The sequence below is a fragment of the Canis lupus genome, chromosome 11, assembly GCF_048164855.1.
Source record: "Canis lupus baileyi chromosome 11, mCanLup2.hap1, whole genome shotgun sequence".
Lineage (NCBI taxonomy): Eukaryota > Metazoa > Chordata > Mammalia > Carnivora > Canidae > Canis > Canis lupus.
Window position 1 is genome coordinate 7159676 of NC_132848.1, and position 20542 is coordinate 7180217.

The 20542-nt window shown below is 36.9% G+C and overlaps 1 protein-coding gene and 1 long non-coding RNA gene across 3 annotated transcripts in view; one reads left to right on the forward strand and one right to left on the reverse strand.

Moving 5' to 3' along the window:
- Positions 1-20542, reverse strand: part of TAFA2 (TAFA chemokine like family member 2) — a 448599-nt gene that overhangs the window by 106924 nt on the left and 321133 nt on the right. The gene's annotated exons all lie outside the window — the stretch shown is intronic.
- Positions 1832-19335, forward strand: LOC140642125 (uncharacterized). Its single transcript, XR_012038678.1, has 3 exons — positions 1832-2027; positions 2804-2854; positions 19028-19335. It is a non-coding gene; the product is annotated as an uncharacterized lncRNA (long non-coding RNA).

Sequence of the window (20542 nt, forward strand, 5' to 3'; positions counted from 1 at the left end):
TAGACAACATTGGGGTTGGCTGGGGAGCTCACAAAATCTGGAAAAGGACCCTGTGCTACCAAGTCTGTTTTACATGAGTTTGGCTCACAGCCTGAGGCATGGACATTGGATCTAAGGTAGGTCAATTCTGGGAACTAAACCTAAGAGAAGAGAATCAATGCCTCGCAGGTGGTAGATAGTCAACACAGGCAGGAGACTCAGTCCACCACTGTGGCTCTCTGTTCTTTGCATAAAAAGGAAGAAAGTTGTGGCAAAAGAAAACGAAGTTTATATCAAAGAGGAAATGACAAGAGAGCAGAAAGGTCAATGAGGTGAATGCAGGTAGCAATTACGTTTCTTATGCCAGTTGTTCCCAAGGCCCGATGACCCTGCCCCCTTCATACAATCTTCTGAAATACTGTAGCATGCCTCCAATAAACCCCTCTTTTCCCAAAGCTTGTTGAATATGAATTTCTGTAACTGTCAACCCAAAGCATACTAATTCACATAAGCAGGTAAAAGGGGGCAGTATATTTCAGACAGAGAAGACAACATACGCTGAATGCTCAAGGCAGACAAGTGATTGACACATAGAAAAAAGTCCTTCAAGATGGAAATTAAAATCATCTGAGATGAAAGTAGCCAGGTAGGAAGAGCTGGAATCATTTAGGGCTTTATGGGCCACGCACAGGATTTGGATGTAACCTACAAGCAATTTTCACATTGTTCCTACTGAAGCAGAAAGAGAAGCAAGCAAACAAACAAACAAACAAAAAAGCAGTTCAATGATTGAAAAATCTGCTCTTCCCAGGCATTTTTTCAATACTTTCAGAAAACATTTTTGAGCATCTATTCTATAGAATGTGGTGCAAAAGTGTATCAGGGAGTAAGACAGTAGGGGGAAGGATAGGCATTGGATTTCCCAGAAAATATTATTTAAAAAGTACATTTTCCAATAGTTTGGAAAAATAGAAAGTCTGCAAAGATTATGATGAATAACCTTAAAGCAGTGATTCTCAACTGCTCCCACCCCCCAGGGACACTAGACAATGCGTGAATACATTTTTGGTTGCCACAGCTGGGGCAGGGGACTGCATGTATCTGGGGGATTGAGATCAGGAATATTGCTAAAATCCTACGGTGCACAGGACAGGCCCCCTCAACAAAGAGTTATCTACCCTCAAAAATTTCAATAGGGCTGAGGTTAAGAAACCCTGCCTTGGAGGAAACAAGGTGATATCAAAGCTATGAAACATGAAGACAATGTCCCAAAGAATAGAGACTTCACTTAGGCTTGTTGTGACAGATGTTAAAACTTGTCTATGCCATGAGGGCCCTGAAGCAGACAACTGTTGGCCCTCTAGAAACTTCTAGTCTAGGGGCACCTGGTGGCTCAGTCAGTTAAGCATCTGACTTTTGATTTTGGCTCAGGTCATGATCTCAGAGTCATGAGCTAAAACTTGATGTTGGGCTCCATGCTGAGCAGAGGAGCCTGCTTAGGATTCTCCCCTTCTCTGTGTCCCCCACCGCCACCCCCCTCCCTCTCTAAAAAAATAAAATAATTATTTTTTAAAAAGATTCTCTTTCTGCCTCCACTCCTCCCCCACCACATGTGCACTCTCTCTCTAACAGAAACACAGTCTAGTGGGGGGACATAGGTCAGAAAGACAGGAAGTGAGCAATGCAGTCAATACTAAGGCCCTGAGGAACATATGGTCTTATAAAACAATGAAGTGAATATCTAACCCAGGCTGGGGAGATGGAGGAACACTTTGGTGGAAGAAAAGGTCTTAGATTTTGCCTACAAAGGTAAGAGAAAAATCAGAGTCAGTATCAGAAGAATGAAGTGGAATCGGCCAGGCAAAGTTGGCACAGACATGGGGAAAAGATTTCAAACAGAGAGAATCTTATATGCAAAGATCTGGAGTCATGACTCAAAGATCTGGAGCTGTGAAGGCACATGGGATGCCCGTGGGGCTCAGGTTCCCAGGATCTCTGAAGCAGAGAGCCCCAGAAGCGGGAAGCCTGGAAGAGATCATGCTGGAGGGGTGAGTCCTTGCTGCACTCAGAGCAGCAATAATTCAAACGGGAACGCAATGCTGCACTAGTCGAGTTAACAAAGCACAGAGTTGTGACTTGGTATACTGTGAAGTGGGAAGCAGTGGCATTTTGAGGTTAATTCTGACTTAATATGCTTCAAGTCTATTTTTATATATGTGCCTGAAGTGCCTCAGTTCTGTATTTCACTGTGCCTGGATATTTATATCGGGAGTGTGATAAATCAGTGATAATGTTATTTGGCATGTTTCGCAACCAGTCAGTTTGACTGACACAAGGAATCAACCTTGCATATTTTAAAACTTCTTAAATTTACTCTGGTTATAAGGTTGTATATATTAAACATCCACCTCCGTTGTTCCTTGACAAACCTTGCTTTAATTTTATATACATGTTAATTTATAATATACATCATTCAAGCTAAATGCAGACAATAAGCTGCTCACATTCTAGGAAGCCTTACTAATGGGATTAGTTGAGAGATGCCGGAACAAATGAGCCAGCTGAAAAATCTCAGGTAGAGAGCAAAAACAGTTTGGCATCAGTTGTCAGGGAATTATCTGTGTTTCTAAGGAAACTCCTGACATATCTTGTTGTCTTCGGTATCTATTATACTTTGGAAAAATTTCAGGGTTTTCTCCTTTCCCTAAAGGTCTTTTACTCTTTTAAATATTCAAGATCTCCAGTCCAACAACAAATATACTACTTTCATGACCAGCCTCCTAGTATAGGAGCAAAGTAAAACAATGACATTTCTTTCCCACAGGGTTTGATTCCAGTTTCTCTTCTGAGAATGTCATATCCAGCCAGTGGGAAGGTAAGGATGGTGGTAAATAGACACTTGAGAGAACAGGAGTCATGAGGGACATTTAGGATTTAGGTAAGGGCAAGGCCAGCAGTCAGAAGCTAAACGTTACAGAGGTACCTGAAGCCAATGCCAGGCAAGGACAACCATCAACATGAAAGAGTCAAGTCTCAAATATGAAAAAAATCTTATACTGGCACAAAACCTCTCCATTTAATTCAGGACACTGATGGAGTCCCTAATTCGCACAGAGCACTCTGCATATCCATATTTTCTGCTGGGGCAAGGATCAACAATAGCAAGAGCCACCCCACAGACTGCTTGTACCAGTAGAGGAGTTCTTATAAATGCGGCCCATGAGCCATCTGCCATGGATAGTATGTGATGGTATTGAGAGCAGCTCCTGTCAGAAGAGTGGCATCGCAATACATCAGAGGTACTCTCCCTTTATTCAAAATCAGAATAATCAAAACTGGCTGCCTTTTTGCAAAAGAAAGGTACTTTAGAAGAGCCTGTCTCAAATCAGTATATGTCTTAAGGATGAGGCTGATTGGAAGAATAGAAAGACAGAAAGTAAAAGGTCAACTGGCTGATTAAAAAGGATATCCCAGTTGGTCAAGAAAAACGATACAAAGAGGTGGAAAGCCAGAGAGAGGCCAGATAAACCAAGCCATGACTTGAGTTCCTTGGTCAGTGCCAAATAAAAATTAAGCTTTAAAACCTGGGGGATTTTAATGGCATAGACTTCGTTGGAAATCTTTTTTTTTTTTTTTCCTTTTTGCTCCTAGTTCAAAAGTGCATGGAAGATAATCACACTTAACAGCAGATCATGAATTTTCTCAACCACTTACATGGGCTTTACTAAGTACACAGGGACAAAGATAGGAAAGAAAGAAGAAAAGGAAATATGGTCTATTTTGTTCAAAGAGCTTCTCCAACATGGAGAACTTGCTCTTTATTTTGGGGGAGGTCAAAATATTGAGTGCAACTAAATACCTTCATTCTAAAGGCAGATGCTATTTCAGCACAGTGTGTTCTTGAATTTTTTTTTTTAAGTTGAACTCTGTTGTTCTTGAAAATGTCAGGTACAAATCCTGACCTTTTCAATTTCCAAACAATGGATTGCATAAATCTGTATGAAGAATGAGAGGGCAAGTTAAGAACCTGCATTTACTCAGGTGTGTGAGGTTTTTATAATGAGCCCATTTAAAGGATGCTCATGCCAAGGTCCAATGAACTCAGGGAAATACTTTCTAGAAGTCAAATTAAAACATACACTCTAGGTCAGGAAAATCTGGATGATGCTCGGTTTTTCAAAAACCTCGGAGTATGAGAAGCCTTAATTATATGCTATTTTCATTTCATCAAAAATGAAAAATAGAAAATGGTAGCAGCCAGAGAATGAAGCCAAGGGGCTAGTCAACGTTAAAGCAGACACTCTTTCTCTTTGAAATGTCCTACACAAATTATATTAAACTTCAGCCAGTTACTTAGGGCATCTCTCTGGGAATTTTCACTTGATATTGAACTATACTAGTCTCAGATTCAGTGTGTGGATGCATCAGGTGTTAAATGAACTTAAGAGCTCATGGGTGGCCATAGATGCCTGGAGAAGGACAGCAGGTTCACAGAAGGAAGAAGGAACCACACACATAGAGGAGGGCCGAAATTAATCCCCCAGGGAGACTAAGGGGAATGGGTGCCTTTGTATCATCAGGCCTTGCAGGAGAATTAAGACTAATTTTAGAACAAATTTACCTCACATGAGGAAAAAGAGGGCAATCATGAAAGGTTATTTCAGTAAAGTCTTCTCTCTCTGTAACTACAGATCTGAGATGCTGAGTCAGATTAGGAAATTATTTGTTTCCTGAATTACTGTACCATAGTCTGTTCTTAAAACAAAGTTGGTATACTATTTAGGAAGCACTGGGACTCAGGGAAATGTGAAAATTATATTTGAAGGATGCTGAAAAAGTGAGGTTGACCAAACAATTGCAGAAAAAGCAATAGAAAAATATTCAGAGCACTGTATTCCCCATTTACTCTGCTTTGGATATTGGATAGCTCACAGTCCATAATTAAAGTATTTTGTAATACATAGTGGCAAGTCCTCAAAGGATCATAAAGCAAAGAATCTGTTTTGAAGATTAGTGAAGAAAGTCGGGGGTTGTTAATTCTAAAGAGAAGACAGGCGTCTGAGATATTTAAAGGATCATTACATAGAAGGAAGATGCCTTGTTATCTATTTTCAATTGCAGTTATGCAGATGTTATTACTTCTAATTTTCAAAGTAGATACGTATATATCACATAAAAAGGTAAACAAATGTATGAATATATAAAGACATGAGACAGAACTTTCAAAGAAGTTTAAACAATTTGATGGTTCAAAAAATAAAATAGGTGAACTTTGTAAACTTGTAGAACAAGCTATGAAAACACATAGAAAAAGCTGAAGATTAATCAGAACATTGTAGAAGGAATTCAGGCATTGAATTAGTGGTTAGAATATATGACCTCTAGGTTTTCAATCCTGAAATTCTGGGTCAATTGGTTACCTGGGAGGAGAAAATGTTTAATGTTAATAATAATGTATACACGGCTTATAAGAGGTAATTCTAAAAGTATTTAATAATTTATGCAGAAATGTAGATCATTGAGATAGTTGGTGCTTTACAAGATGAGAGTTTTATAAATTTGATTTTCTCATTATTTGTTCAATAATTTCTTCCACGGAACAAATGAGACTCCATGAGAATTTCACTTTAAATTGCTTCTACATTTTAGCCAACAAAGAAATTCTTTATTTAGCCTTGAGCTTAAGACTGACACTGAATGGCAAGCATCTCCAGTTTGTAAAAGATTTTTATCTAAGTGGTTTTCTGAAAAATATTTCAAAGAATTTGCAGCAAGACTGAAAACTGGTTAAATATAATTTCAATATTTCAGCATTCAGAACTAAATATGGAGTCATTTGTAAAAAGAGAAAGAAAAGTTTGCTTTCTTGTTCCAAGAGTACCAAAAAACAAGCATTTTCTACACATTTTCAAATGGTTTTTATTTATTTGAGATACAGAAATTTTTATAGTCCTAAGTCTTTACTATTTTGGTTAAAATGGATCATTTTTATAGGAACTAGGTTTTAAAGCTCATTACACCCAAAGATTTTCATTATGATCTAATTTGAAATGAAAGTAAACAGAAATAATTTTGTTCTGCTAAAAGAAGGCACTGTGCTTTAATAAAATATCACAAATCACAGTTATAGAGAAGTAACAAATTAGCTAAAAAGCACAACTCGTGAACAATTATCAGTCATGTGAAAAATCTATTATTAGTTTACAGAAAATCATCTTTGTCTATGACGGCTAACTAGCTGTTTTCTCATTCCTAGATGGTATATTTTTGCCTTCCTAAAAACAATCCACAAAATCAACTTATCTGGTAGTATCACAAAACTTAGAAGTATGTATACAGTATGCATTTATTTATTAATATGCATATAGGCTACCTAAAAGTCTAAGAAAGTTACTCTCATGCTGAGCTCAGAACCAGCTACAGAAATGAGTCAAAGTCATAAGGAATTAAGCATAATGAAATGGTCCGTGTGACATGGCAACGATGGGTTCCTGGAAAAACAAGGAGAGCAAAGATATTTCCTAAATAGAAGAAAATCAAATAATAAACTGAGAAGTTTGCAAGGCAATTAGGTGAGTTGGTGTTTTAAATCTCTGGTGTGTGAGAGAGCTCCAGCCTGATCATGTCCACAGCAGCTGTAGCACTAACAACAATAGAGGAGTTTCTTGATTGTGACATAGACCATTATTCAGTGTGACTATAAAATGTTCAATATGAATTCGAACCAAAAAAAAAATGAATTCGAATTTACATTATGAATCGTTTTTCCTTATGTTCCCTTGTTTACTCAGTCAGAGATACTGTCTCTCAATAAAAGTATATGGAGACACCAAATATGCCCAAGAGCTTGGTTACCTCCAGATTCTGGATCCTGATATTCAAGTCCAAAGCTTCTCTCTCATTGCCCTACAGGGCCAGGACAAATGATACAGAGACCTTGAAACATCACAGCATGAGACACGGTGGCTCCACAATCAACTTCTGATTTTTATTAAGAATTTCTTCAGCACAGAAATTTTCTCTCTACGAGGAGTTGGTTTTAAGGCTTTGAGAGAAGCCAGATTTGAAACATTAAAGAAAATCCTCTAGAGAGTTGAGATAGGTCAATATCCCTCTGGAAACATTATCCATTTTCCAAAGAGAGTATCTCAGCATTTGGAATTACAATCTATTTTAAAGTTCCCCAGTGTGTCCAAGAAGCATAAGCAATCATTTGATAACTAGAAAGTCTAAAGCCCTTTGCCACTAGTGTTCATGTAAATGATCCACAAGATTCTATAAAAATACAAAAAAACACAACATACCATATGTGTGTTGGATAGAGTCCACGATGTTCCTATCAACAGAATACACGGTTGCCTCATCCCATTTTGTGAAGCCATAAATCCTTCACCAGTGGTACAGTGCAATGTTTGTCTTGAACTAACCGCAGAATTCATTTTATTAAAATCATCTTTTGTTCACTTTCATGATGTTACTGAAAGTACTCTCAATCTATGTTTCGAAGTAAAAATAATTCATTTAGAACCCAGATTGGGAGTCCAGACTCTTTGAAACACGAAACCCTAGTTAAAGAACAGCAAAGTGAATCGTGAAAAAGGGCAATTCTAGGAATGATCAATAGTAATATTCTAGAGAATCTTCACAGGTGCTGTCATGGCATGTCTGATACAGCAGATGGAAAGACTTTTTTCTATGCTGATTAATGTATGGTAAATATTATTGTGACTTGACATCTCATATTCCTTAGCATACTTTCTTCAAGTTACTAGGATTTGGGGCTCAATTTTTCTTTTGATCAAATATACATATTCACTTCCAACAGCATGTTCGAAATCATTAGAATCAAGTTCAAAAATACTTCTGAAAGATAAGTGAGAATCATTCTAATACTTCTACCAAGGCGATTTAGCATTTTCATTAATTAGACAACTTCAGAGAAGTTTATGACCTATTTGAGAACTCTGTACTCTAAAATAAAATCATAATCCCAATACCAATTCAAGTAAGAAAACCATTTAAATGTTTCTATGATATAAAGGTTAGAGCTTTGTTCATATAAGCTGAATATTATTTCAATTAAAACAAAAACTTTTCATTGTGGTTACATAAGAACTCTAATTACAACCTAAAACAACCACCTGACCAGAGACAGCTCTGAGAATGGCAGTCACATTTCGATAGAGATATTTAATGTCCTCCATAAAAATAGAAAGCGATTCCAACAACTTTTCAGGTAAAGTGGCAAAAGTTCTACAGTTTCAAATTCCAAGAAGTTACTCCAGAAAAACAGAAGACTCAAGTTCATCTCCCAGGGATGTTTCATCAAACAAGTTGTTTTGTGATCATAGCTTGCAGCCATCCTTCCTTCTCACTTCCCACATGGATTTCTCATCCTTCCCTTAGCTGCCTTCTCGCCACCTACACTTTGCCTCCTCTACAAGTCCTTTACTCATCCGTGAATACATCAGCCATCTCCTATTTACATGGACACTCTCAGGCTGACAGATTTATGCACTTTCTAGTAATTGTGCTTTTTTTTTTCAACATTAATATGAACCTGTCTCCATCATTTCTTTTGATGTTGTTATATACCTATGCGCATGCTTTGTCTTAACTATCTGTGAAAAGGTAAGATTTTGTTAAATACTCATGGTGTTCATACTTTCATTACACAAAAGTATTTTTCTTTTAGTTGATGAGTTGCTTGACAGCCCAATGATCTAATTCGTTGTGGTGATCTTCTGGTGCCCAAGTAGTATCTGGCATATGATAAATGCTCAACACACGTTTGTTGAATGAATGAATGAATGATAAATAATTTACTGTGAAACAAAATGTCTGGAAGAAAAAAACCGATCAGGATTTGATGTTATTTCTAAAACTTAATTGCCTTCAATATTTGATATGTATAAATTATGTAGGAGAAATATGTTGGGATATAATTACATGTCAACACGATTGACCTTAGAGTGAAATTTCTTCAATGTTTATTTAAATGACCTCATTTGCAAAGTTCATTTAACAAATTTTAGGAACATATAAGTGGAAAACAAACAGAGTGGTTCACCTGTCTTTGATCTAAATGTCTAGTAGGCACAAACAGTCCAGAGGAGTATTTGCTACAGTGCTTTTTTTTACCTTTTTAAATTTAGATTCATTTAGCCAACATATAGTACATCATTAGTTTCAGATATGGAGCTCAATAATTCAATCAGTTGCGTGTAACACCCAGGGCTTATCACATCACCTGCCCTACTTAATGCCCATCACCCAGTTACCCCATTTCCCCACCCATCTCCCCTCCAGCAACCCTCAGTTTGTTTCCTATGGTTAAGAGCCACTCATGGTTTTTCTTCCTCCCTCTCTGATGACTTCTCAGTTTTCCCTCCCTTCCCCTATGATCCTCTGTGCTGTTTCTCATATTCCACTTATGAGTAAAATCATATGATTATTGTCCTCTGACTTATTTCAGTCAATATAATATGCTCTAGTTCCGTACATGTTGATGTAAGTGGTAAGTATTCATCTCTCCTGATGGCTGGATAATATTCCATATATATATATATGGAGTGGACAAAGTAGATAAAGAAGATGTGCAATCTTCTTCATTCATCTGTCAATGGATATCTGGGCTCTTCCACAGTTTGGCTATTGTGGGCATTGCTGCTATGAAACATTGGGGTGTAAGTGCCCCTTCAGATCACATTTGTATATTTGGGGTACATACCTAGTACTGCAATTGCTGGGTCATAGGGTAGCTCTATTTTTAATGTCTTGAGGACCCTCCGTGCTGTTTTCCAGAGCATCTGCATCAGCTTGCACTCCCACCAACAGTGCAAGAGGGTTCCCCTTTCTCACATCCTCACCAACACTTGCTGTTTCCTGTCTTGTTAATTTTAGCCATTCCTGGGGGCGCCTGGGTAGCTCAGTTGGTTAAGCAGCTGCTATTGGGCCAGGTCATGATCCAAGGGCCCTGGGGTCAAGCCCTGCATCGGACTCCTTGCTAGAATTTCTCTCCCTCTCCAATGCTTGTGCTCTCCTGCTCTCTCCTTCTCTCAAATAAATAAATAAAAATATTTTTTTAAAAAATTTAGCCATTCTGACTGGTGTAAGGTGGTACTCATTGTGGTTTTAATTTGTATTTTCCTGATGACAAGTGATGTGGAACATTTTTTTTCATGGGTCTGTTAGCCATTTTTATGTATTCTTTGGAGAAATGTCTTCTCATACCTTCTGTGCATTTTTTTTACTGGATTATTTGTATTTTGGATGTTAGGTTTGATAAGTTTTTTATAGATCTTGGGTACTAACCCTTTATATCTGATATGTCATTTGCCAATATCTTCTCCCATTCTGTAGGCTGCCTTTTAGTTTTGCTATTTCCTTCACTGTCCAAAATCCTTTTATCTTAATGAAATCCCAATAGTTCATTTTGGCCTTTGTTTCCCTTGCCTTTGGAGATGGGTCTAGAAAGAAGTTGCTATGGTCGAGATCACAGAGGTGGCTGCCTATGTTCTCCTCCAGGATTTTGGTAGATTCCTGTCTCACATCTAGGTCTTTCAACCATTTTGAATTTATCTTTGTGTCTGGTGTAAGAGAATGGTCTAGTTTCAGGCTTCTGCATGTAGCTGTCCAATTTTCCCAACATTTGTTGAAGAGACTGTCTTTTTTCCAGTGGATATTCTTTCCAGTTTTGTTGAAGATTAGTTGACCACAGAGTTGAGGGCCCAATTCTGGGTTCTCTCTTCTGTTCCATTGATCTTAGTGTCTGTTTTTGCGCCAGGACCATACTGTCTTGATGACCACAGCTTTGTAATACAGTCAGGCATTGTGATGCCCCCAGCTTTGGTTTTCTTTTGCAACATTCCTCTGGCTATTCAGGGTATTTTCTGGTTCCATACACATTTTAGAATTAGTTCCAGCTCTGTGAAAAATGTTGATGATATTTTGATAGGGATTGCACTGAATGTCTAGATTGCTCCAGGTAGCATAGACATTTTAACAATATTTATTCTTTTAATTCATGAGTATGGAATGTTTTTCCTGGGATGCAAGCGTGGTTCAACATTCACAAATCAATCAACGTGATACATCACGTTAATAAAAGAAAAGACAAGAACCATATGATCCTCTCACTTGATGCAGAAAAGGTATTTGATAAAATACAGCATCCTTTCCTGATTAAAACTCTCCATATTGTAAGGATAGAGGGAATATACCTCAATATCAAAAAAGCCATCTACAAAAAGCCCATGGCAAATATCATTCTCAATGGGGAAAAACGGAGGTTTTCCCCTAAGATCAGGAACACCACAGGGATATCTACTCTCACCACTGCTGTTCAACATAGTACTAGAAGCAATCAGACAACAAGAAAAAATAAAAGGCATTCACATTGGCAAAGAGGAAGTCAAACTCTCACTCTTTGCAGATGACTTGATACTTGATATAGAAAACCCAAAAGACTCCACCCCAAAATTGTTAGAACTCATACAGGAATTCAGCAATGTGGCAGGATATAAAAATCAATGCATAGAAATCAGCAGCATTTCTATACACTAACAATGAGACAGAAGAAAGAGAAATTAAGGAATTGATTCCACTTACAATTGCACCCAAAACTGTAAGATACCTAGGAATAAACCTCACCAAAGAGGTAAAGGATCTATACTCTAAGAACTACAGAACACTTAGGAAAGAAATTGAGGAAGACACAAAGAAATGTTACAGTGTTTTATATTGATGTTAGAGTAGCTTATCTTTGTTAGGAAACAAATACAACAGGGTGATTTTACTGAAGTAACATCTATCTTGAGATAAGACATTTGCAAAATTAGAAAATAACATATAAGCTAAAACTACTACATAAATAACCTAATAATGTATTAGTATATTTTCTTCCTGAATCCACTATTAGTGAAGCTATCACTTTTATCTATAGTTGATTTTCATTTAATGCAGTTTATCTTAAATCAGGAAAAATTTTCAATTGATTTTCTCAACATTAATCTTCCAATGACTAGTTGTAACTTGAAAATACATTCCAAAACAACATACAACACTCTACTAACAGGTAACAGTTTCCTCAAAATATTCTCACAGATATATATTTGCAAAAGCATATTAATTTCATGAATGGGTGAAGAATTAAGGGGCTGATCATTTTATGTATCGATTTCAGAAAGGAAAGAAAATGTTCCCTATGTGACTCACACTTTAATTTTATTTCCCAAGGAATACCTTTCAAAGCAATCAATATTTATTAAAAGTATTATCAGTAAAAATTTAGATTTTATACACAGTAAAAACTATAATGACTTACACTTTATGTCACTTTAAAAGAAGTTTCATACACATCATCATTTTTTAGCTCTCCACCAATCCAGTGTAGGAAAATATGCACCTATTATTCCTGTTTTATGGATAAGGAAACTAAAATTCCAGAGATAATATGTTTCACCCAAGGGCATTCAGCTCAAACCCTAAATTCTCCTCACTCATTTTTTTTCTATTTTCATCACTTTGATCAGGTAAGCATATTAAGCACCATTTCAAGTTTGGCTTTCAATCTGTTTACCCTACACATGCAGTCTCCCATAGTCATTGTGAACTTATAAACAGATTATTTGGAAAAGTAGAGATGTTCATCACTGAATGATCAGCTAAGTAGTCATCGTTTGGTAATTTAATATCTAGTCTTGTGTCCTGTTTATTTTATTAGCATCCAAAGACCATTACTAGACTTAAATTACTAAGTAAATGACTTCCTATGATACAGACATCCACTATGTCAGTGATACAGACATGGAACTCACAATATGAGGAAGTAGAAACTAGAGAAGATACTAAGAATATTTCCCAGTGGTGTGATAATTTCTATTATTATAAAAATTATACAAGAGTATGGTTTGGTAATGTGGTAAGAAAAGTGCTCACAGGACTAAGGCTAGGAAGCTGGTGTAATTAATTAAATATTTTAGTGCTTCAGTAGGCCAATATTTTTTCTTACCACACTCAGGAAAGAATATGAATAGAATAAATCATATGATATATGAAAGAGGCTTTTCCCTCAAATATGTTGTCATATGAACTCATTAAAATGTGGATTATTGATCTACTAGGTTATATTAGCTCCTCCAAGTCCTTAAGGTCTGTTATGTCAATATGCTATTGGGGACTTTTTAAAATGATGATTAATGACAGGAGAAGAATAGTACTATGAAACAGGTAGCACAGCAAAAAAAATCAACAAATTCTGGTCATGAATTTTCAACAGGGGTGAAAATTGATTCATGAGAAAAAAATCTTACTCTCTAACTATAAATCATAGCTATATATGCAGCACATAAACAGATATACAGTATATCTGCGATGTTAAAATCTCCAAAAAAGTGGGGTTCAATTAGGAAAAAAAAGTCTAAAAAGCTCCTTAGAGTACAAAAATGGGAAAATGATTGAGAAGCACTCCTCTAAGCAAGGAATAGCAAATTCTAAGGTAAATTAATTCAAGATGTCCTTGACTTCCTATGATCATTACTTCATGATGAGGGTCAGTCATAGGAATACTTAAATAAACTCCCCAAAATAAGTTATGGAATTCTTTTGGATAGCCATACAATGTCCAGTGTAGGCCTGAAAATAATTACATATTCTTCAATTAATGAATTGTTCACAATCAAAAGAGAATAAATGCGTTATGATTTTCATCTTCTTTAAGCATGCAACTATGCAATAATGATGTGTAACTTCATTCAATGACCATTGAACCCACCAATACCAGAAAAACTATATTGTATTTCTTGAAATAGTAAGATTCATTCTCCTCATAGTAGACCTGTTCTTATGTGTATTACAAAAAAAAAAAAAATCATGAATGTGTGAGCTAGTAAAAGAATACTCCTTTCATAGCCCAAATAAATAATGTATTGGAAGTCATACTAGAAATAAGAAGGATTATCCATTTTTTAAACTTTAAATATTCAGAACATCTCTAATTCTATACTTCCAAATACATTCTGAACTGAAAACAAAACCTAATACCTTAAAGTAATAAGAGAAAATATACAGAAAAAGATTTTTTTCTTTCTTTTTTTAAAGATTTTATTTATTTGAGAGACAGGGAGACAGAGCATGAGCAGGGGGGAGGAGGCAGAGGGAGGAGAAGCAGACACTCCACCAAGTGGGGCTCCATTAACAAATAATTATACAAATAATTAATCAATTACAATTGTGATAAAGGCCATAAAGGGTGCTAGGTACTATTTAACCATACAACAGAGAAACTAACCCACAAAGTTATGAAAAGCCTTCTGGGGAGATTTTTTAAAAACATGAATAATAGCTTGCAGTTAGCCAGACAAATAGAACAATAAATGGAAAAAGCACACAAAGGTAAAGGTCACATGAAGGAGTCCAATGCCTTCAAGAAATTGCAAAAAAAAAGAATGTGTCGGGATCCCTGGGTGGCACAGCGGTTTAGCGCCTGCCTTTGGCCCAGGGCACGATCCTGGAGACCCAGGATCGAATCCCACGTTGGGCTCCCGGTGCATGGAGCCTGCTTCTCCCTCTGCCTGTGTCTCTGCCTCTCTCTCTCTCTCTCTCTCTCTGTGTGTGACTATCATAAATAAATAAAAATTTAAAAAAACATATTAAAAAAAAGAATGTGTCTGGATCATACAAAGAGGGAATGTACCTAAAGAAGATGCAAAGAGATGAATCACATGGGCTTTGTCAATCGTTATAAATCTTGAACTTTATCTTAAGGGTTCTAAGTAAAGAAGTAAAATTATCAAATATTTACTTTTAAAAGCTTACTTCTGTATCTGTGTGGATAATGGATAAGAGTCAGGAAATATTGGATGAGAAGTGAATTGTAATAGCTCAAAGAAGATAAAGACCTTGGAGATGGAAAATATTCAGATTTGAAAGGCAGGAATTAAAACAAATAGAATTTTACAATTGATTGGACATGGGTAGAGGGCAAGAAAGCCCTCTGGTAGCAGCCTTCAGAAGAAGGTGGGAATGTCATGTGTACACAGCAAGGCAGCTCTACCACTACCAAGTTCCCTGCAGCTTCCACAAATACTAAGAAACCAGGCAGAGATCAACAGATCTAGCCAAAGCTTATCTACATTTGAGAATGGAATTCCAAGAGGATACACATGGGGAGGGAAAATTCAAGACCCACTCTCCAGTTTGGGACAAATAATAGGAATGGATGAGGGATCCCTGGGTGGCGCAGCGGTTTGGCGCAGCGGTTTGGCGCCTGCCTTTGGCCCGGGGCGTGATCCTGGAGGCCCAGGATCGAGTCCCACATCAGGCTCCCTGCATGGAGCCTGCTTCTCCCTCTGCCTATGTCTCTGCATCTCTCTCTCTCTCTCTGTGACTATCATAAATAAATAAAATTTTTAAAAAAATAATAGGAATGGATGAGAAAATATGAAGAAAAAACAAGGCCTGCAGAATGGTATTTTTCAATGAAAGGAAGATATTATAGTAGCTCTAAAAGCATTATCATAGCATCACATAAAAATACAGAAGAAAAAAATGTAAATGCTGTAACATTCCTGCTTTGTACTTCCATATCATTCAAGGAAAGTACACTTGATCAAAGCAAGGATGAAAAATGAACTATCACAGGTTGTGGAGCAGAAGTTTGGAACTGGAAAGAGGTGTGTGGAAGTAAAATAGAGCCTACCAAGAAAAAGCATAAGAAAACAAAAAAAAAGAAAAAAGAAAATTTAAAACATCATTAGTGTTCTGATTTAAGATGGTAGACTGAAAAACGCATTTAAGTAGGAGGCAAGAGCAACAACATTTTCGAATTGACTTATTGGTCTCAAGAAAGAGAATATCTAGCTTGCAGTGCAGAATTATCAGAAAATGAAGGACTAAAGGGAGCAGATAGGTCTGGAAAGAGTGTGGGATTGAGGACAATAATTAGGAGCATTGGTTAAAGCCTGTCTAAGAAGCAGTGAAATCTCTAGTTACTCTCCATCATTCTTTGTCACCAGGTAGCTGTCCAACTGCCAACCTGGCAAAAGCTTGCAGGTTTATTATTTGGGGAGAAACACAGAGGTAGTCTCTGGACTGGGGAACACAGCGAGACTAGAGGTGCTAGCACCCTATTGAATGAACTACAGAATTGAAGTGAAACATAACTCCTCACCCCACCTGCTTTTACTTTTCAACTCTGACATTCTCAGCCAAGAGATTAAAGGATTCTTCTCTAAGAAATCTGACCAGTCCAAAAGGGAAAACTCAAATGTACTGACACCACTGGTCCCTCCAATAAAAGTTCTGACATATCATCTTAAATTGAATCTCAAACTCTACAAGCCCCGCTGACATGCTCAGAGCTTCCAGAGCAGACAGTTTGGGATTAGCTATCAGTTATCTGAGAAATGCTTTGAGCATGAAAGACAGAAACTAAAATAACAAAGGAGGAAAAAAATATTTGAAGAGAGACTATGCAAGAGGAAATACTTATAAAAGGGAGGGGGGCAAGAGAACATTCAGTCAACAACATGGAGAGCACCCAGAAATCAAAAGTATAAAAAATATAAATTTTACACACGTTTAGATAACAAAGGTAAAGATATCCACCCCCACCCAAAAACAACCATAATGCAAAAGACAAAAAAAAAAAAAAACTAAAACTGTAAAGAAGTCAAGTCCAGGAGGCCAAACAGCCAAATAATAGGGGATCCAGAAACAGAGGAGGGAGAAAAAAAAAAAAAAAAGAAAAGACAAAATTACTAAATACAAAGTAAAAGTCAGGTTTTCTTTGAAAACTAGAACCTAGGCTTGAAAAGATTTACTCCATAATTAAAAGAAACCAAATATAGATATATAATGGCAATGTATATAATTTTTTTTAATTTGAGGTAAAGGAAACTATCTTGAACTATCCAGATACTCAACCCTCCAGCCAAAAAAGAAAACATTACTTACAGTTAGTAAAAGGAGAATCCTAGATTAAAACAGACAGGGTCTAAAGCTGTTCTCATGCACAATATATGCTAACACGGAAGCAAAATATAAATCACTGGTGACACGACACCAAACCTTAGTTTAGCTCTTTATAAAGAGCTTTCATAAAGCCATAAGGAAAAGCAGGGTCATCTAATAAAAACAATAGACAAAATACATGAAAAGATAATGAATAAAGATACACATGGTCAATAAATCAATGAAGATGTGTATCATTTTTAGTAAATAAAAATTGCAAATTAGAACAGGATAAAGTTGACAAAGATCAAGTAGAATGCTCAATCTCAGGTTTGACAAGAATGTGTGCAAATTCTGCGCTGATGGGAATGTAAATTGGGATGTTTGTAACATGATACTATATGTCAAAATGCATACATTTAACCCATAGAAATATTAATAAATGAACATCCTGTGAGTATATTAGATAATTTTTATCAGTACTTCTTTTATATTTTCTAAATATTCTTTTTTTATTTTTTTTTTATTTATTTATGATAGTCACACAGAGAGAGAAAGAGAGGCAGAGACACAGGCAGAGGGAGAAGCAGGCTCCATGCACCAGGAGCCCGACGTGGGATTCGATCCCGGGTCTCCAGGATCGCGCCCTGGGCCAAAGGCAGGCGCCAAACCGCTGCGCCACCCAGGGATCCCCTATATTTTCTAAATATTCTAAAACCAACACAAATTATTTTTAAAGTTAAAAATATCATTGTGAAAATAGTAATATTTTAAAATTTAAGTCATTTGACCTAGTAATTCCATCACTAAAGATCTAGTAGGCCAGGGGAGATATGGGAAAAAATAATTGCATATACAAATGTTCATTGTAGGATTATTTTTACTAAAGAAAAATAAACATAGTATGCTTAACTATTTTTACAGGAAACATGAAAATATGCTTGCAATATAGTAAGAAAAGAGAAAAATCTATGGATATAATATATTCTTGATATATGAATAATATTCAGAGTAAATCATGATTTATATATAGGATTACAGGTATTTTAAAGTTTCTTTATATTTTTACATATTTTCTAAATTCTCTCCAACAATAGTGTAGGATGCTTTGTGTCTGGGAAATATAAACATTATTTTAAAACATTAAAATTTGAAAAGCATATACACTGAAGATACACAATGAACATGATCAAGCTTTAAGAGTTATGTAAGGTTTTCAAACAGATCAAAAGAAACATTGAATTGGCAAAGGAACTGATGAATAATTCAAATAATAGAAAATGACGAGTTCAAACATTTATTCATTCATTAGTACTCAAAAATATTAACATTTGAATAAGAGTCTATGTCAGGACATTTTGATTTAACGAAGATTTTTTTTTTTAATTAGTAGCCCAAATTTTTAGACTAGAGAGATAGAAAGTTTTATATACTTCTGTGAGGGAATAAAGAGTAATTTAATCATTGAAATATTCCTGTATAATATAAATTCCTGTATAAATATTCTTGTGGTAGATATTTGTCATTCTCATCTCATTTTTAATATTTTATTTATTTATTAAAGAAAGAGAGAGAGGGGGGCAAAGGAAGAGGGAGAAGCAGCTCCATTCCAGGATCCCGGGATCATAACCTGAGCTGAGGGCAGAAGCTTAACCAACGGAGCCAACTAGGTGCCCCTTCTCCAACATTTTTCTGTCTTCACTTTCTCTGTACTCAAGGGGGCTACAAGCTTAAGATACTAGATTTCTCAGATTGCCCTGTGGCTTTGCCCATCAAAGTATGACAGCCATAAGATGTATGTTAGATCTCCTTCAAAAGAACCCACTGCAAAGAACACAGTTGACCTATAACCTCCATCTGCCCCACCTATAGATCCATTAGAGGCTCCCACCAAGGGCACACATTCCCTGAGCTGCTACCAGTCAATGACTGAGCATGACAGGATTACTACAGTCCATCATGGGACTCTCTCCAAAGGGTAACCCCTGCCCACAGATTCCAAATTGGCCTGGCCAAGGTGTTTTCAAAACTGGGATCAAGTTTGAGGTTCTTCCTACCCAGACTTCCTTCCTTCCTTCTTTCTCTTCTTTCATAGGGGTCAGACCTTCCTCATGGTCTGAAGGCTCACCTCCATCTACTCCTGCTCCTGCCTCCTTTGTACTTCAAAAGTGTTTCCCCCGCCAAATTTCTTATACCACTGAATTCCATCTTGGAGTGTGTTTCTAGGAGGAAGGCTCTCATAAGAAAGGGAGACTGAAGGCAGTAAGAATCATCTATTTCGGGACGCCTGGGTGGCTCAATGGTTGAGCATCTGCCTTTGGCTCAGGACTTGATCCCCCGAGCCCCGAGATCAAGTCCCACATGGGGCTTCCTGCATGGGACCTGCTTCTCCCTCAGCCTATGTCTCGGCCTCTGTGTGTGTGTGTGTCTCATGAATAAAGAAATAAAATCTTAAAAGAAAAAAAAAAAAGAATCAACATTTTTTTTTCCTGCTTCTGGCTTCAGAAGTACTGAGGGAGGACGATGTAGATGGCTGTGGGCTGCCGCAACACTAGCCAAGAGCAGCAATGGCAGCGTTTAGCCCCCCAGGCCCTGCAATACCATGAGAGGCTTCCTGCTCAGTGTCAATGAAAGGGATTCCTGTAGTGGCAGCAGGGTTTCAGGGACCTCAACAGCAAATACATTCAGGAGCACCTGGTAACGCTGCTTCTTTTTGCCCTCTCACCTCTAGGGAGAGGAATGGCTTTCTGCGGTTACCAATGTCTGGGTAGTCCTACCATCATGCCTTGTTTCCTTCTCCTTTTGCAACACTTTTGTAACCAATTCCCTATTGTAAATCACCTTAGTATGATTTCCTCAGTCCCGAGCAAGGGTTGAAGGATACAAACCTGTTTCATTCTTTTTGACCTCAGAAATTCTCGTTTGTGTTAATTATTAAAGAAATTAATATTAACCAAATTTATGAACTCAATGAATTATTAAATATTAAATGTAAAGATTTATTGCACAAAAATTTTATATTAGTGCTAACAAATGAAAATGTCCCAAAGAAATCTAACACTAGAGATAAGTAATTTGCCAAAGTAGAAGACATTATGTTTTCTTATGCCCCAATTAAGATGTGTTTAGGAATAGTTTTTAGATATATAAGTAAATACACATCCTTTACTGTTAACTATTCAAAGTGGGAAAAAATATAGGGGTGCCTGGGTGGCTCAGTCCACTAAGCATCTGCCTTTGGCTCTGGTCATGATCGCGGAGTCCTGGGATCAAGTCCTACATTGGAAATCCCTGCTCAGTGGGGAGACTGTTTTCCCTCCCCACTGGCCCATGCTCATGCTCTCTCGCTCTCTCAAATAAATAAATAAATAAATAAATAAATAAATAAATTTTTGAAAGTGTGAAAAATAAATTTAAATATGTAGTTATTGGGTCTGGAAAAATAAATAAATAAATATGTAGTTATTGGGATGCCTGGGTGGCTCAGTGGTTGAGCGTCTGCCTTCGGCTCAGGGCATGATCCCAGGGTTCTGGGATCAAGTCCCACATCAGGCTCCCTGTATGAAGCCTGCTTCTCCAACTGCCTATGTCTCCGCCTCTCTCTGTGTCT